The 16,057-nt window shown below is 43.0% G+C and overlaps 1 protein-coding gene across 1 annotated transcript in view; it reads left to right on the top strand.

The window, feature by feature from the left end:
• The first annotated feature begins 741 nt into the window (after positions 1–741).
• Ktn1 (kinectin 1) overlaps positions 742–16,057 on the top strand; it is a 92,190-nt gene continuing 76,874 nt past the window's right edge. The window contains exon 1 of the mRNA XM_041634185.1: positions 742–988. The gene's annotated coding sequence lies outside the window, so the exon portion shown is untranslated. The remainder of the gene's footprint in view (positions 989–16,057) is intronic.

Consider the following 16,057-nt stretch of genomic DNA (forward strand, 5'->3'; position numbering starts at 1 on the left):
TTATTTCTGCTTTTGAGGTGCTCTGGAGAACTTGGACAGAACTGAACTGAATACAGATGCACAGTATTCTTTGAACTAGCCTATAATGAGGATATTCTGTTAATATTGAGACCTTTCTGCAGCTCAAATCCTTAAGGAATGTCCCTGGTCAGGATGTAGGTGATTCCCGTGTCTCTACCCCCACTCCAGAAGTGTGTCAATCATTTGGTAACTTTTAAGAATAGCGTAGAGTATTTGGAAGATACCTTATGGGTAGTGACCCCCATTCTCTGAGAAAAGTGAAACAAAATAACCACTAAAAACCAACACCCCACTTCCATCCTTACAGCAGAGAGAAGAGGGATTTTAAGGTCAATCCCTCTTCGCGCTGACCGTTCTCGTTATTTCCCCCGGCTTAAGGAATGACCACGAGCCAGCAGACACTGCAGCCTCACAGTGTTAGCACACTATTTAGGTCGGTGCCCCAAAGAGAATTCAGAGAGAACTCTATAGACACTCAGCAAAGGCAGAGTTCGGTTTTTTTTTTTTTTTTTCAGTTTCTGAGAATAACTCACACCCAGCTGAGTGTGAGTGCGCGTGATTTCTAGCAACTTTGAGTTCGGTTAAAAGGAATTATCTGATGTCGGGGCCAAGTGGTACGCTTGTGCGAGGGTCACGTGAGACCACGGCCGACTGGGGGGGCGGGGAGGAAGAACAGCGCTGAGTCGATGAAGGGATTCCATAGACTTCCAGGCTGAGGGGCGCCGTCTCCGCATGGCGGCGGGGCGTCTCGAGGTCGCCGGCCGCGCGGGCCTGTCCCTTTAAGAGGCCGAACTCCGGGCCGCTCTGGCCGCGACGCCCGGACGTGCGGAGCCGCCCCGCCCCGAAGCCGCCCGTTTCCTGCGGGGCGGCGCGACGGCACCTGAGCTGCTGCGGCGGGGCCTGGAGCGCGCTGACCCGGCGGTGGAGCCCGCGCCGCTCGTCCCGGCCCGGTTCTCGGCTGTGCAGGGTGAGGAGCGGGGCGCGGGGGCTTCCGTGCGCTCGAGCGCGTCCGCCTGGTAGGCCTCGGCCCGGGGGTCGCAGTCTGCAGCGTCCGCCCAGGCCTCGCCGCCGCCGGCCCGCTCTGGTTCCGCCTGCGGGGTCGGGCTCCGGGGTTCCGCCTCGGCCTTCCCGGGACCGCGAGGCCCGACCCGTGCTCCGCCACCGCCGGCGCTCCGGGGCCGCCTCCCGAGGGCGAGGTCGGGCCGCTCGGGCCGCGGGGTGACCGTGGAGCCTATTTTTAGCCGTGCCCGCGGGCCCCCGGGAGGGCGGGCGGATTAAGGCTCTGAGGAAGGTGGACGGAGGGAGCGCCTCGCCCCGGGCGCCCTGGGCCGCGGCCGGGCCACGCGTGACGCCACGCCGGAGCCGCTCGCCTCCCGCCAGTCCCGGAGCGCGGCCCCTCCCACCGCCCGGTGCGCCGAGTTGGGGGAAACCCGGGAAGTTCCCCTTCCTCCCAGGGGTGTGTCCGCCTCAGTCCCAACAATGGGATATGGGGCGTCCCGGACCGGGCCCCGTGCGGGGGGTGAGGGAGCAGAGTCCGGCCACCTCAGACCGGGACTCGAGGGGGAGCAGCGTCCTCTCCTTTGTCCGGCTGCACCGCGATCAGGTTGGAAAGTGGGCTGTTGCTAGTGTCAGCCGGTCCTGGCGGGGGGGGGGGGGGGGAGGAGGAGGAGGAAAACGGGGTTCTAACAGCGGGGCCTCTGCTACACGCGGATTCCCAAGCAGCTACTGGAGTAAGCCTATCTCCAAAAGCCACGGCTGAACAGTTCAGAGTTGTAGGGTGTTTTGAGAAATTTACACCCCACACGCAGGGAAAGGGGAACATCCCAAAGGTGGACTAGACACTGCGTTGTGTAGTTAGCAGATGACTTAGGGTCATTTGAATGTTTGCCCACCTCACCCAGAGACCAGCGGCAACAGCGGCTCCACTGTGGCTTGAGACTTGAGATACTCTTCCCTTGGGCTGAGCTGGAGCATTCTGGATGACCTGTATTTTGTATGTCCCTCAAGAACTGTTCATATTTGATAAATAAGCCCCGCCCCCATGCCTTTTTAAAATGGATTTTACTTGAAATAGCCGGGCTTAAATAATGTAGGTTTCTTTCCCATGCCTACTTTGAATTAGACGCATCTCTTAATTTTGTTGCCCTCAGTAGACATAAAGTGTCGTAAGTATCAGATGCGTTTAGAGAATAAGGTGTTCTACTTTACTGAGAGACACACTGAAACTTCAAATATAACGGGACCTATTGGAAAAAATGCCTCAAATGTCTGAAACGCTTCAGTGTCATAAAGGCTACCCGGTTTATCCTTTCTTGATTCATTGTCAGCATTATGAAGAGGCATTAGTTTCTTTTTTTTTATTGCATTGGGTTATTTCTGTGTCCTCCCTAAGTATTAGCAGCCTGTTGTAATTCTCCCCCCCCCCATGTCTCCTCTGTTGTAGTTCCCCCTAAACAAACAGAACCCGATAAACAAAATCAAAATATATCCCAAACCCTCTCCACTCAAGCGGTTCACAGACTTGCTAGTTTGTAGGTTTTGATTTTCTTGTTAGGTTTTTCTAAACACCTAAAGAGTAGAGTTGCATTCTGAGGCTTAACATTAAGATTGGTCAGCTTTTAGCTGGAATTTTCCTTGAAACATTTGGAGGATGTATTGTTTTTGCAGGGAGGGGTGCTTTGGGATGAACCAAAATCTTGAGAATGTCTGACAAACACTGTACTTTGGAGTGATACCTCTGGCCCTGGGATATGTATTGTTACTTCTATGCTTTTTTTTTTATAGCAAAATTTTGATTAAAAAGGTTTTTCACTACTTGGTAGTAAACGTAATGGTTCCAGGACGGTTTGGTTTAGGAATCTGACTTACGGGTAGTAAGGAAGTGCAGGAAATGGCCACGCTACTCATGGTTGTTTAGGTGTTTGCCAATAACCTTGTAGGTGCTTGTGTGTTTGGAAAGAACTTTGAAGGCAAATCTGAAGTATGCATAGAGGCTAGAAGCAACTGTCTAGAGGTGACAGTGATTGCTTATTTATAAACTTCATGCTGCTTCAGTTCTTAGGAACATTATTTGGGGTGTTCTGATAAAAAAGGTGTAATTTTTGTGTAAGTGCCTGGGGGAAATTGGTCTAAAAGTATGAACTATACATAGAAATTTAATAAAGGTGCCATGAACCAAAGAGTTTGCTTAACTCCGCTATCTCTAAAGTCTGGAAGAGAAAAGTCATAATTTGCAAATGTTTGTCAGGTGAATGGATTGGTGCTTACAGTGTCTTTGAAAGAGCTGACAATGTAATAAGTTGCTTTTAATCCTTTTCACTTTGAAAAAATACTGTTGGGTATGATGGGGTCTTTAATCCCAGCACAAGCCAGAGACAGGTGCCAACTAAGGTCACATAGTAAGACCCTGTTTCCAAAATAAAAATAAAAAAAGGTTGTGAGCTTTAACTTTTAACACTGTCCCCTCATCCACCTTTAAAAGAAAGGGTCTAGTCTCTACCATAGAGATAGTTGTACCCGAGTTTGTTAAAGGGTCTAGTCTCTACTATAAAGGTAATAGGACCCCCATGTTTATTCACTATAGCAAAGAATTGGAATCAACCTAGTTGTCTATCAACAGTGAGTGGATAATGAAAAATAGGTCTCTGTATAAAACAGAATGCTGCCCAGCTCTAAGGAGAAATGATGTTGTCAAAAATTTGCAGGAAGATTGATAGACTTGGAATATATACTAGTAATTAAGGGCATACAATCCTAGAAAGGAATAACTGAATGTTCTCTCTCGTAAGCGTAGTCTAGCCTATAATACCTATTCCATATGTGAAACAGTGCTCATGTATATACAAACAACATGAAGGCAAAAGAACAAGGAAGACTAAATATGGGAATGAGGAAGGATAGTGCAGGTGATTGACATGAGTTATGATTGAGGTTATGAGGCCAGTTGCTTCTCTAGTTCTAATTCTGACAAGGATTTTTTTATTTTTGGTGGTAGATAGGCACTGAAAGTGTAAAATTAATGTATAGCTTCACAACTTCCATTTCGAATGTCAATCCTAACTGTATAGAAGCTCATTAAGTTGTATATACTTTGGGTCTGGTGAATTTTGGTGTTTGATGTTTTTATTTGCAATTTTTAAAATTAAAGTTTATAAAATAAATTAATGTAACACTTTGGTACTAAAACAAACAAAAAACAACAACAACAAAAAACAAAGGTACTCATTGTATAGCCCTGGTTGGCTTTGAACTCAGAGATCCTTGTCTCTGCAGCTGCCTCTAGTGCAGTACACCTGACTCCTGTGGGCTTTTAATTGCTTTTATATATGAAGAAGCCAGACAAACTTTCAATAAAAAAAAATAATTTTGGTAGCGATTCTGATTGGAAATATAACATTCCTAGAAAAGGTATAGGAATCGCTCAGCTCTTTAAGCCGGGTTTTGCTGCTGTGCATATCATTTATGCCCCCTCCCCCCACACTGAGGACTGACCCCGCACCCTGTATATGGTAGGCAAGTGTTGTATTGCTCATCTCCATCATTTAACTACTACAGAAGAATTGAGAACTTTTAACTACACGTTAAGTCTGATTTCAGCCAAGTGATTTGTTCACTAATTGTTGCAATTGTTTGTACTCCTTTCTTCCAGGGTTTTCAGTGTATTGGGTTCCATCTCACTAATGTGCACTTTTTCTTTATTGGTCTTCCTGTAAAAGGATATGTGCAATCCTTGATTCATTTTCTCTTTCTGTTTTTCTGGCAGTCTCATCCGTGTCATGGCTCAAATAGCTGTTTGTATGTCTAGTCTGATTTCCCTCTGCACTTCAGACAGTGTTAGGTCTTTTTTCCACTCAAACTGAGTTTCCCTGTTTCTTCTCCATCTGCTTCTTCCGATGCTTGAACCCCTTTACAGCTGATGCCATCCATCTAATGGTCTGGCAAAGAATGTTGGCGTTATCTCTGCTCATCTGTTTTATGCTTGACATGCTCTGATTTTTCTTGTCCTAATAACACGATGAGAATCCAGTCGTTCTGCTTTGCTAATGGCCCAGTATTAAGATCAAGAGTATGAGGATATTCTTGCATTTTTCTTCCAAAGTTTCTGTGCTTTCTCATAGTTCTGTTCCTGAAGTTGACTTTGTGATTTCTTCTTTCATGCGATGGTTTCTTTCTCTGCAAACTCTGCACTGTGTCAGGTTTTTAGTTTTCCAGCTGTAAGTTGTGTTTGCTTACTAGATTCCTTAGTAGTTCCCTACAGTGTAGGGCTGTTTTGAGAATTGTATGCATGTTTTGCTTCATTAATTATGTAGAATTCTTTAAGAAAGTATAGATAGTTAAGTAGTTTGAAATATCAAACCCCACGCCCATATGAAATGTGAAAGATTGTAAACATCTCAGAGCAGGCCTTGTCAGGACTTGTGCCTAGTCAGTCTGAGGAGCACTTTCTCTGTGTGCTCTTCTCTGTGCTGTCTCCACCGCTCTTCTAGCAGAGCTGTGCTGGAGTCCACTGTGTGCAGACTTTCCAACTCTGCTTCCCTTACATAGGCTGCTGGGAGTTTGCTGTGGACTGACGTTAAAGTCAGAATTCAAGTGTAGACTACAGATTAGATCGTAAGCACGAATCAGTGAGCACCCTTGAGTTTGCCCACCTGAGAGAGTGTCCTTAGCATGAACCACCAGGAAAGAAATTTTCTGTTGAATAGGACACATTATTTTTGTACTTACTAAATTTGTTTGTTTGTTTATTTATTTATTGTGTGTGTGTGTGTGTGTGTGTGTGTGTGTGTGTGTATGGGTGTACGTGTGTATGCAGGTGTGTGGAGGCCAGAGAAAAATTTTTTGGAGTCAGTTTTCCTCTTTAATTACATGGGTTCTGGGGATTGAACTCAGGTTGTCAGGCTTGGTGGCAGGGCCCTTTATCCACTGACTATCTTGCCAGTCTTATTTTTATATTTTGTTATGCCTTTCCAAAGTTCTCTTGTGATTGAATTAATTGTACTCAAACTAGTAATTGTGAAAGTTTTCTTCCCAGTCCATGCCTTTAAATATTTACCAACACTAGTGAAAGGTGATAATACTTTTAAATGTAATTTTCTGATGGTTTCCTGACCTCTAGCCCACAATAAGCCCATTTGTGTATAGTGCCGCTGTGCCAGCGAAGTGAGTCCCATTCTCAGGGCACCTGGTTTTCTTTTGCCCTGGTTGCCCAACTAAAAAAGGTGTTACAGTGTTTCAGTTTGCTTATCTTAGTGTTACTGAGGTGGCTTGGGAAATACATATGTGGCTGTGTGGGCATGGTGTGGTGCCTGCCTGAGACTCAGCACAGAAACCAGAAAGTGGGGAGGGGGAAGAAAATCCCTACAAGCCAGTCTGATGAGTAGAATATGGTTTTAGGTAAAATTTTGCATTTTGATGGTCATTTCAGGTAAGGTTAGTGCTTCGTTTATATTGTCTTTTGTGTTAATTACATTTTTAAAAAATTATTTTTATTTTACTTGCATCAGTGTTTTGCCTACATGTATGTCTGTGTTAGGGTGTCAGATCTTGTAGTTACAGACTGATGTTAGCAGCTATGAGTGCTGGGAATTGAACCTGGGTCCTCTGGAAGAGCAGTTGGTGCACTTAACTGCTGAGCCATTTCTTCAGCGCATGTTATTTATCTTTCACAAATTGGTTTATATCAGTCTTTTTTAAAGATCTCGTACTGGCAAATGTAGTGTATTTGTAAACCTTTAGCTTGTAGAAAAGCAACTCATTATTTTATCAGGTTTTGAGTACTTTGCTTTCTACTTATAAAACTTTGGATTTATTTAGAATGTTACGATGTGTATGTGTGGGTACACATGAGCCACAGTGCATGAGCAGAGGTCAGAAAACAAATTACGCTGGGCTGTGGTGGTACATGCCTTTAATTCCAGTGTGGTCTACAGAGCAAATTCCAGGACAGCCAGGCCTGGAGAAACCTTGTCTTGAAAAAACCCAAACCAAAAAAAGCCCCCCCCCCCAAGAAAAACCCACAAACAAACAAACAACAAAAAAAAAAGCAAAAGAAAGAAGCTGACTGGAATTGTATGTCCTTCCACCAGGGAATCAAGGAATCAGACTTGGCAGTGGGCAGGCTTGGGTGGTGTCAGGTACTTGTGTATTGATAAAATACCTTGACCAAAAAAACCCAGAAGACCCAAAAAAACAAAAACAAGTTAGGGAAGAAAAGGTGTAGTGGGTTCTGAAGGGAAGGTGTGGCCAAAGGAAGCGGGAGATCACACCCCTGTGTATACAGGAAGCCAGGAGAGCCGGAAGTTGGGTAAGGCCACTAGTGCTCTGCTTGTCTAGCAGGGCCCTGGTTCATAAGTTTCCGCAGCATCACCAGGTACCTGAGCCTCTCGGATTTTTTTTTTCCCCGAGACAGGGTTTCTCTGTAGCTTTGGAGCCTATCCTGGAACTAGCTTTTGTAGACCAGGCTGGCCTCGAACTCACAGAGATCCACCTGCCCCTGCCTCCCAAGTGCTGGGATTAAAGGTGTGCACCACCACCACCCGACTTTTTTTTTTTTTAATTACTGAAAGAAAATATTTACTTTTATTCTTTGTGTGTCTATGCGTGTGTAATTTTTTTCATTTATGGAATCTTGCAAAATACATAGTTATTTTGGGCTCCTCTTAATTTACAAGGTGACCTTGTCTTGTAAGTGGTTGTATTCCATTACTGTGTCTCTCCTCTAATCTAACTGAAGGCAAGTTAATGGATGTCCTTGACAGGCTCATACTTTCTATTCCAGGCTGGCCTCAATCTGTCCGTCTGCCTGAATTAGCCCTCTACGTGCTGGTGTTATTAGGCTTGTGCCACCATACCCAGGCCTTTAAAACTATTTTTAATCATTTATTAGTTTTAAATTTTTGATTGCTTTTTATTTTGCAGAAATCCTAATTCCTATTTGTGAAGTCACTTTCTCCTATTGAGTGCTTTTTGTCCAGGGCTTCTGTTGCTGGAGTCAATACCGTGAGTCTCAAGTGTGGGTAGGATGGCTTTGAATGGACCTCTCCCGGGTGTGGTTGAGGAGGCTTTTTATTGTAGATGTGACGTAGAGAACAAACAGCCAGAGGCATCTGGAAGGGTCCAGACTGACCATGGCCAGCAGACTAAACCAGGCTTTGGGAAGGGAGAATGAGAGAGGAACCAAGGGGCCAAGAGAGTGCATGGGAGCCAACAGTGCATGTAGCCAAAATGGCTGAGTTACAGAGGGATCAGAGTCTGGGGGAAGGGAAAGGAAGCCCTATCCCCAGTGGCTGGAGAGGTTTAGGGTGAGGGCAGGGTGAGAAGTGCTGGGAGGAGCCCCAGGTACTGAGACTTGTCCTGGGTGTCTTTAGGAACACGACAGTTTGATTTTACAGATTATAGTCCATCATCCAGGGAAATCAGATTAGAAATTGTGGCAGAAGCCTGAAGGCAGGAGCCCAGAGGCAAGAACTAATGTAGAGGCCGTGGAGGAGTGCTGTTGGCTGCTTGCTCCTTATGACTTGCTCAAGCTGCCTTCTTCATTGCATACATGATCACCAACCCCCATGGGCTTGCCCACAGGCCTATCTGGTTGTATTTTCTCAGTTGAAGTTCCTTTTTCCAAAACGACTCCAGTGTCTATCCTATTTGTCATAGCACAGCGTTTATCACTGTGACATTGTCATGCATGGATCATATTCATGCCTCATCTGTCTGTGTCCTTCCCTGTAATGCCCTTCTTCCTGGTAGTGCCCTTTCTACATTTCATGTGTTTTTCTTCCTTTATTCTACATAGGAGAAAATATTTGATACTTGTCTTTCTCTGTCTGGTTTTATTCTGCTCACATGATTGTCTCTAGTTCTGTCTGTTCTGCAGACAAGATGATTTTCTTCTTTATGGCTGAAAGAATTCTCTACTGGTATATGCTACATTTTCTTAGTTGATCGACACCTGAGTGATTCCATAAACTTGGCTGTTATGAATATTGTTGCAGTAGACATGGATGTGTGCGTAACTTTACTGTGTGCTGTTTTGATTCCTTTAGTATTTACTTAGGGAGTGGTATAGCAGGCTATGATAGTTCTATTTTTATCTTTCTAGAGTCCCTCATACAAATTTTCAAATAGTTTATATTATATCAAATAGTTTATATTATATCCCTCCCCCAAGTACCATCTTTTGGTGTAATTTTTTTTTAAGTGATTGACTAAGTCCTAGATATTAGTCCTCTGTCAGATGAGTAGTCTGTAGAGATTTCCTTGAGGTTTTTTAGATGTTTTTTTCACTGTTTCCTTTGCTCCATAGTTTGATGCAATCTCGTTGGTCACTTCCTAGTCCTTCCTGAGCTGTTGGGGTAATGTATAATCATTGCCTGTGCCTATATCTTGACGTGTTCTCTGCTGGCAGTGAAAGGGTTCCAGGCTCTTGATTTGTTGTGAGTGGATTTCCAGGTAGGGTGAGAGAGATGACTCTAGCTTCAGTCTTCTGCATGTCTGGTTTTCCTAGCACAGAAGGAGGCTGCCTTTTCTCCAGTACGTGTTTTTGCACTTCTGTTGACGATTGGCCATACATGCTTGGGTTTGTTTCTGAATGTTTAAATTGGCTCCATGGTTATTTTTATGCCAGTACCATGCTGTATTTGTTGCTGGGGCTCTGTAGTTTAAGCTGAAACCAGGCATTGTGATAGCTCTAGCAATGTTCCTTTTTCTGAGTGTTGCTTTTGGATATTTTGGCCACCAGTAATACATATTGCGTGTCACTATGGCATACTGACTATAAACGAAAAACTTTTCTAAAAAAATGCTTTTGGCTTAAAAAAAGCAACATAAAATTAGGTATTGCAGTCTTAAAGGACTGGAAGCATGATACAGTGGAGATCTGTGCGGGATGCAGAATATTTAGGCTTGGTGATCCGATTCTAGCTTGTTTACTAGGATGTAGTAATAAACTTGCTTAGTGTAGACCTCACAGCTCTTGCTAACTACCTTGTCCATTGAAGAGCATGCTGTGGGCTAACTCCTGACATGCACATTTTCTAAAGCTGTATTCAGTTAGTTGTCCCTATGCCATTGCTTTATAGTTAAGGAATTTTAAGTTCCTTGTAGTAATATTTTATGTTTTAACAAATAAAGCTTGCCACCAGAGGCCAGGGAGTGGTGGCACATAGCTTTAATAGTGGAGGTCGTTTTCAACCTTCTTTAATACAGTTCCTCAGGTTGTGGTGACCCCCCAACCATAAAATTATTTTGTTGCTACTTCATAACTAATTTTACTAGTTTTGAATGGTAATATAAATATCTGATATGCGATCCCTATGAAAGGGTTGTTCAAGAACCACTGCTTTGGCTAGCAGTGGTGGATGGTGCATGCTTTTAATCCCAGCACTCGGGAGGCAGAGGCAGGTGGATCTCTGAGTTCGAGGCCAGCCTGGTCTACAAAGCGAGTTCCAGGATAGCCAGGACTACAAAGTGAAACCCTGTCTCGAACCTCACCCCCCTCCCCCCCAAAAAAAACCCTTTTTTTGGATCTTTCTGTGTCTCTGTTGAAGGCCACCCTGGTCTATCTAACTAGTTTTAGAACAGCTCAGGCTGTTATACTGAGAAACCCTGTCTTACTTTGAGAACCAAAGGAAACAGAGGCAGGTGAATCTTGAGTGTGAGGCCAGCTTGGTCTACAGAGCCAGTTCCAGGGCAGTCAGGACCACACAGAAAAGAACCTTATCTTGAAAAACAAACAATAAAAAAGTGATTACTTAAATTTCTGTTTTAATGTGAAAGAAATTTAGCTATTTATGATTTCATTCTATTTAAAAATGTAATGATTCTTTTTTATTCATAGTCTTGGTTTATGTAACTGTTATGTTCAATATAAATGATCTTTTGTGTATTTTTCTATATTGCAGTCTTAACTCTGTTGTGTAATATTTCTGTAGATATTCCACATTGAAATAATTTGTTTTCCTATTGAAAACAGTGAAATACACTTTTCTCTGTGTGTATACACACATATACTCTTGCCAGTTAAGTGGTTTGATTGGAATTCTTAAAATTATTTTTAGACTTAAATGTCTTTGGGCCAGGTCTCCCTCTGTGGTGTAGGCTGGCGTCTTGACTGGTGATCTTCCTGTGTCAGCCTGCAGGAGTAGGCTTCAGTCACATTTAACAGCAAGGTGATTCCCAGGTAACTCATGATATGTGCTCTGAAATACAGCATGTGAGCTTGCCCTCCAGTTTTTCTGTTTGGAGTGCTGTGGAAGTCACACATGCCAGGCACATGCTTTACCATTGAGTAATTCCATCTTCTATATTGCTAATATTTTTGGAATTCTTTAAATGGACTGTAGGGTTGAAATCCTTGATTCTTATTTTAGAACAAGGTTTTTGTGCAGAGATGTATGTTTTCCCTTGAAAGAACCTGGGAAATATTTGTAAACATTAGTGGGTATACTTTATTTTTTTGTAGAAAAAGAAACACTAGGTATATCTCATCACTTTGGTGAAAAATTTAGCTTGAGTAAAATATAGATGACAGTTGGTGTGGACTGTGCCTTGAGCAGAATTTAGGCTTGATTTCTTGTGATCCTGTGCAAATTTCACTTCTGATTTACTTAACAGAAATTTCAGTTGCTATTTATTGGCTGTTACAGCATTCAGAATAGAATCCATTAAAATTCACATGTGGTTAGTTTAGAAAGGTGATTAATACTCTGTACCTGAAAGGAAGAGGTTACATCCGTCATTTTGCCAAGTCTGTCTAGTCTCTGTTACCAGTTCAAACATAATGAATTGCATACTATGGCCTTAGAAAATTTTAATCATAGTGTTTCTGTCAACTACAGCTTAATTAACTTTGTCTCAGCCCCTTTCCCATTACCTCTTCACATGGCAAATTCATTATTTAGTTAATTTTTTTTTGAGTTCACTTTTTATTTTGTTCCTAGGCCTTTATTGCCATCTTTCCCCCTTAATCTGTAACCCTGTCGCTTGCAGATACAATTTGAGCTTGAGGTGTAGTAATGGATATAATCCATGCTTATGTATTAAGCATTTATTTTACCTGCTACAAATATGGAATTGAACATTTTGTAATCTTTTAAGTCAAAGCTCAATATTTTAAGGCAGGTGATTCTGACAGTGCTCTATCACCAGTTTTAGTTATTGAATTTATTATATGTAACATATCTTAATCATCATGACTTTTAAACTTTAGTTATTAAATTTATTATATGTAACACATCTCTCCCCTCTCCCAAATACTGTGCCCAAGACAGGGTGGGTTTCACTGAGTTGCTCTGGCTGTCCTGGAACTCATTATGTACCCAGGCCTCGAACTCAAGATCCACTTGCCTCTGTCTCCCGAGTGCTGGGATTAAAGATGTGCTACTCTGCCTGATTTATGAAACACTATCCGCTGCCCTTTCTTTGAGATAGGTTTTCTCTGTGTCCTGGACTCACTCTGTAGGCCAGGCTGCCTCGAATTCTGAGATCCCCCCTGCTTCTGCCTCCCAAGTGTTGGAATTAAAGACGTGATTTCTGACTTCAGTAGAACTGGATTTAACCAAGAGTCACAGCATTTGTAGTTGTTGTTTTATCTTTTTTAGATAGAGTCTTGTGTCACCCAAGCTGGCTTTGAATTTGTACCAGCACATCCAGTTTTAAAAGGTTCTCAGGATTGAATCTTGTGCCAGCAAGCACTCTACCAACTGAGCCACCCCCAAGTACTTGTAGTTCTTATAGATACACTTTGAGTTGGTTTTGACACTGAGTGTTTGGTGTCTGCAGTTTGTATGTGATGCTGCTATGTGTCCTGACAGTGTGGTCATGCTCCTCCACATACATAGGAGTTCCAGCGAAAGTCTTGAGGGAGTCCATGAAAATCCAAAGGAAGGTAGCACCATTCCTTCAGCTCTGTGGGCCCTGCAAACGGCCATCGAAACTGAGCAGAACTCTGAGGACAGTGTTTCAGGCTCTGTGCTCTGACATTGGGCTTTTTCCACGAGCATTTGCTGCTCTTCCTTTCTATCTGAATGAAGTTGGTCACCGTGATCACAGAGGAAGACTCTGGAAGCCTATGTATGTATAGGTGTATAGGTTTAGCTTACTCTTTTAGTGTCTGTCTGCTGATAAGTAAAAGTTTGAAATGTGTACCATTCATTTTTCTTCTCTCAGTGGCCCAGTACAGTTGTATATCCTGTGGATATTTAAAAAAATAAAACACCGAACACCAATCTTTAAGAACATTTCAGTTGAACACAGGCCGGCACAGCAAACAGTGTTTAATTGACTCACAAACTAGATGAGTTGTTAGGGAGGAACAATATTAAACAGTTACCATGTGATCCCCCCCCACCCCCTTGAACTTACGAGATGTTATTGTAGTAAAATGCTTGTGGAAATGTGACTTTTAGTCAGAGTAATCTCTGTTGTGCCTGTGGAACTATTTTGTTTTCAGGTTCTGTTTCAACTTTAGATGTGGGTCATTGCTGGTGTAACTTGAATTAAGAATGCTGGTTTTAAGATGAGCTATAAGTTAATTGAAAGACAAAGTTGATTTTAATAAGCTTAAAGCTGTTTATGATTAGATATACAGTTATTCTGTTTGGCTTGGCAATTAACACAGACAAATGGCTCTTTTACTAATATATGTTCAGAGCCGGGCAGTGGTGGTGCACACCTTTAATCCCAGCACTTGGGAGGCAGAGGCAGGCAGATCTTTGTGAGTTCGAGACCAGCCTGGTCTACAAGAGCTAGTTCCAGGACAGGCTCCAAAACCACAGAGAAACCCTGTCTTGAAAAACAACAACAACAAAAAAATACTAATATGTGTTCAGGGAGGATCTCATGTAGCTCAGGTTGGTTTTCAACTCTTCCCCCAGTCCCTAAGACCGTTTCTCTATGTAGCTTTGGAGCCTGTCCTGGAACTGACTCTGTAGACCAGGCTGGCCTTGAACTCACAAAGAGTTCTGCCTCTGCCTCCTGAATGGTAGGATTAAAGGTGTGCACCACCACTGCCCAGATTGGGTTTCAATTCTTGATCCTTCTACCTCTGTCTCCCAAATGCTGGGATTGTAGGTGTGCATCATCACACTGGATACCTTTATTTTGGCTGGTAATATTTGTAAGTTTGTAAAAATTTCAGTAAACCAAAGTTCTAAAGTAACTAAGAACAATGATTCTACATTTAGGAAGAATTTGTTTGTGTGTTTGCTCTTTTCTTCTTTGGCCTAACTTGGTGTCAGGGAACTTGAACTTCTTATTGTCCTGGCACCAGGCCTGACTCTGGGATTCTAGAGTCATGTATCACTATGTCCAGTTCATGAGGATTATCAAACTGCTCTGTGTATGGTAGGCAAACACTCTGTCCACTGTTTACATCCCTAGACCATCCCCTTTAAAAATAACACATTTACATATTAATTGATTACTTCAATTAAGAAAAAGATCTCAGGTATAATAGGCTAGTTTTAAGTTCACTATGTAGTTAGAGGTAATCTGGGATGTAAGATGCTCCTGCTCTATCTTTAGAGTGCTGGGCTTAGGGACTTGTACTACCAAGCTTGGTTTTTATGAGGTGCTGGAGCTCAAACCCAGGGCTTTGTGACTGTTAGGCCTACCAGTAGATCCATTATCAGCCTCAGATTTTTTTTTAATTTATTTGTTCAGCCTCCATGTATGCCTGCAGACCAGAAGAAGGCACCAGATCTCATTATAGATGGTTGTGACCACCATGTGGTTGTTGGGAATTAAACTCAGGACCTCCGGAAGAGCAGTCAGTTCTCTTAACTTCTGAGTCATCTCTCCAGCCCCCAGAATTTGACTTCTTGAATCATCTTAAGACCATCAGTTAAAAAGCCTAAATATTCTTACATTTATTTTACATTAAATGTGCATAAATTGGGATTGGGGAGATGGCTCTGTGGTTAAGAACATGAGCTGCTCTTGTAGAGGACCTGAATTTGGTTCTCAAGTCAGGTGACAGACCTGTAATCCTAGCTCCAGGAACTCCGATGCTTCTGGCCTTTGAGGACACCTACATTCAGGTGTGTGTGCACCACACACACACACACACGAAGATAAATCTTTTTTAAAAATACAAAGGTTAGCTTGCTTCAATTTGCTTTAATATAAGTGTGTCATAGTAACTATATCTGTGTTACACATGCTCTGTTTTTTACAACATAGTGGAGGTAACATAAGAATACATTTAACAGCCAGTTGGTGGTGGCTCACCTTTAATCCCAGCACTTGGGAGGCAGAGGCAGGCAGATCTCTGAGTTTAAGGTCAGTCTGGTCTATAGAGTGAGTTCCAGGACAGGCTCCAAAGCTACAAAAAACAGAAAGAATAAATGTAGCATAGACATATATATGGGAATACTGATATCTAGAATCTAAACTCCCACATCACTTTTACTTTGAGTTTAAGTTCTGCAGAAACTCCAGGAGGTGAGGCCTATGATGTCTGTGTTCAAGGCAGATGTGGCCAGGTAATGAGCGTACTCCTTCACGCAGCACTGCAGCACCGAGTCATCAGATAGCAGGTGTCAGGCACTGCTGCTGAGGTAGAGCCTTGTAGAAGACTGGCAGTGCATGGTGAATTGTGTCATCCATGGAGTAATGTAGAAAGAGCTGTGCGCTGTGTTCCTGCCACCCAGCTCCCGGCCGCCTGGCTAGCTTATGCCCCTAAATAACAACACACAAATTGTATTCATTTAAACACTGCTTGGCCCATTAGTTCTAGCCTCTTATTGGCTAGTTCTCACATCTTGATTAACCCATTTCTAATAATCTGTGTAGCACCACGAGGTGCTGGCTTACCAGGAAAGATTCAGCATGTCTGACCTGGTGGCTGGCTCCATGGCGTCTGCCCTGGAGAAGAGAGGCATGGTATCTGCCTAACTTCCCTTCTTTCCAACATTCTGTTCTGTTTACTCTGCCTACCTAATTTTCTGTCCTATCAAAGGGCCAAGGCAGTTTCTTTATTAACCAATGAAATCAACACAAAATAGAAGACCCTCCCACATCAGAGTAAGATCAGAGGATT

The sequence above is a fragment of the Microtus oregoni genome, unplaced genomic scaffold (assembly GCF_018167655.1).
Source record: "Microtus oregoni isolate MIOR12 unplaced genomic scaffold, Mior012 000045F_ref0000178, whole genome shotgun sequence".
NCBI lineage: Eukaryota > Metazoa > Chordata > Mammalia > Rodentia > Cricetidae > Microtus > Microtus oregoni.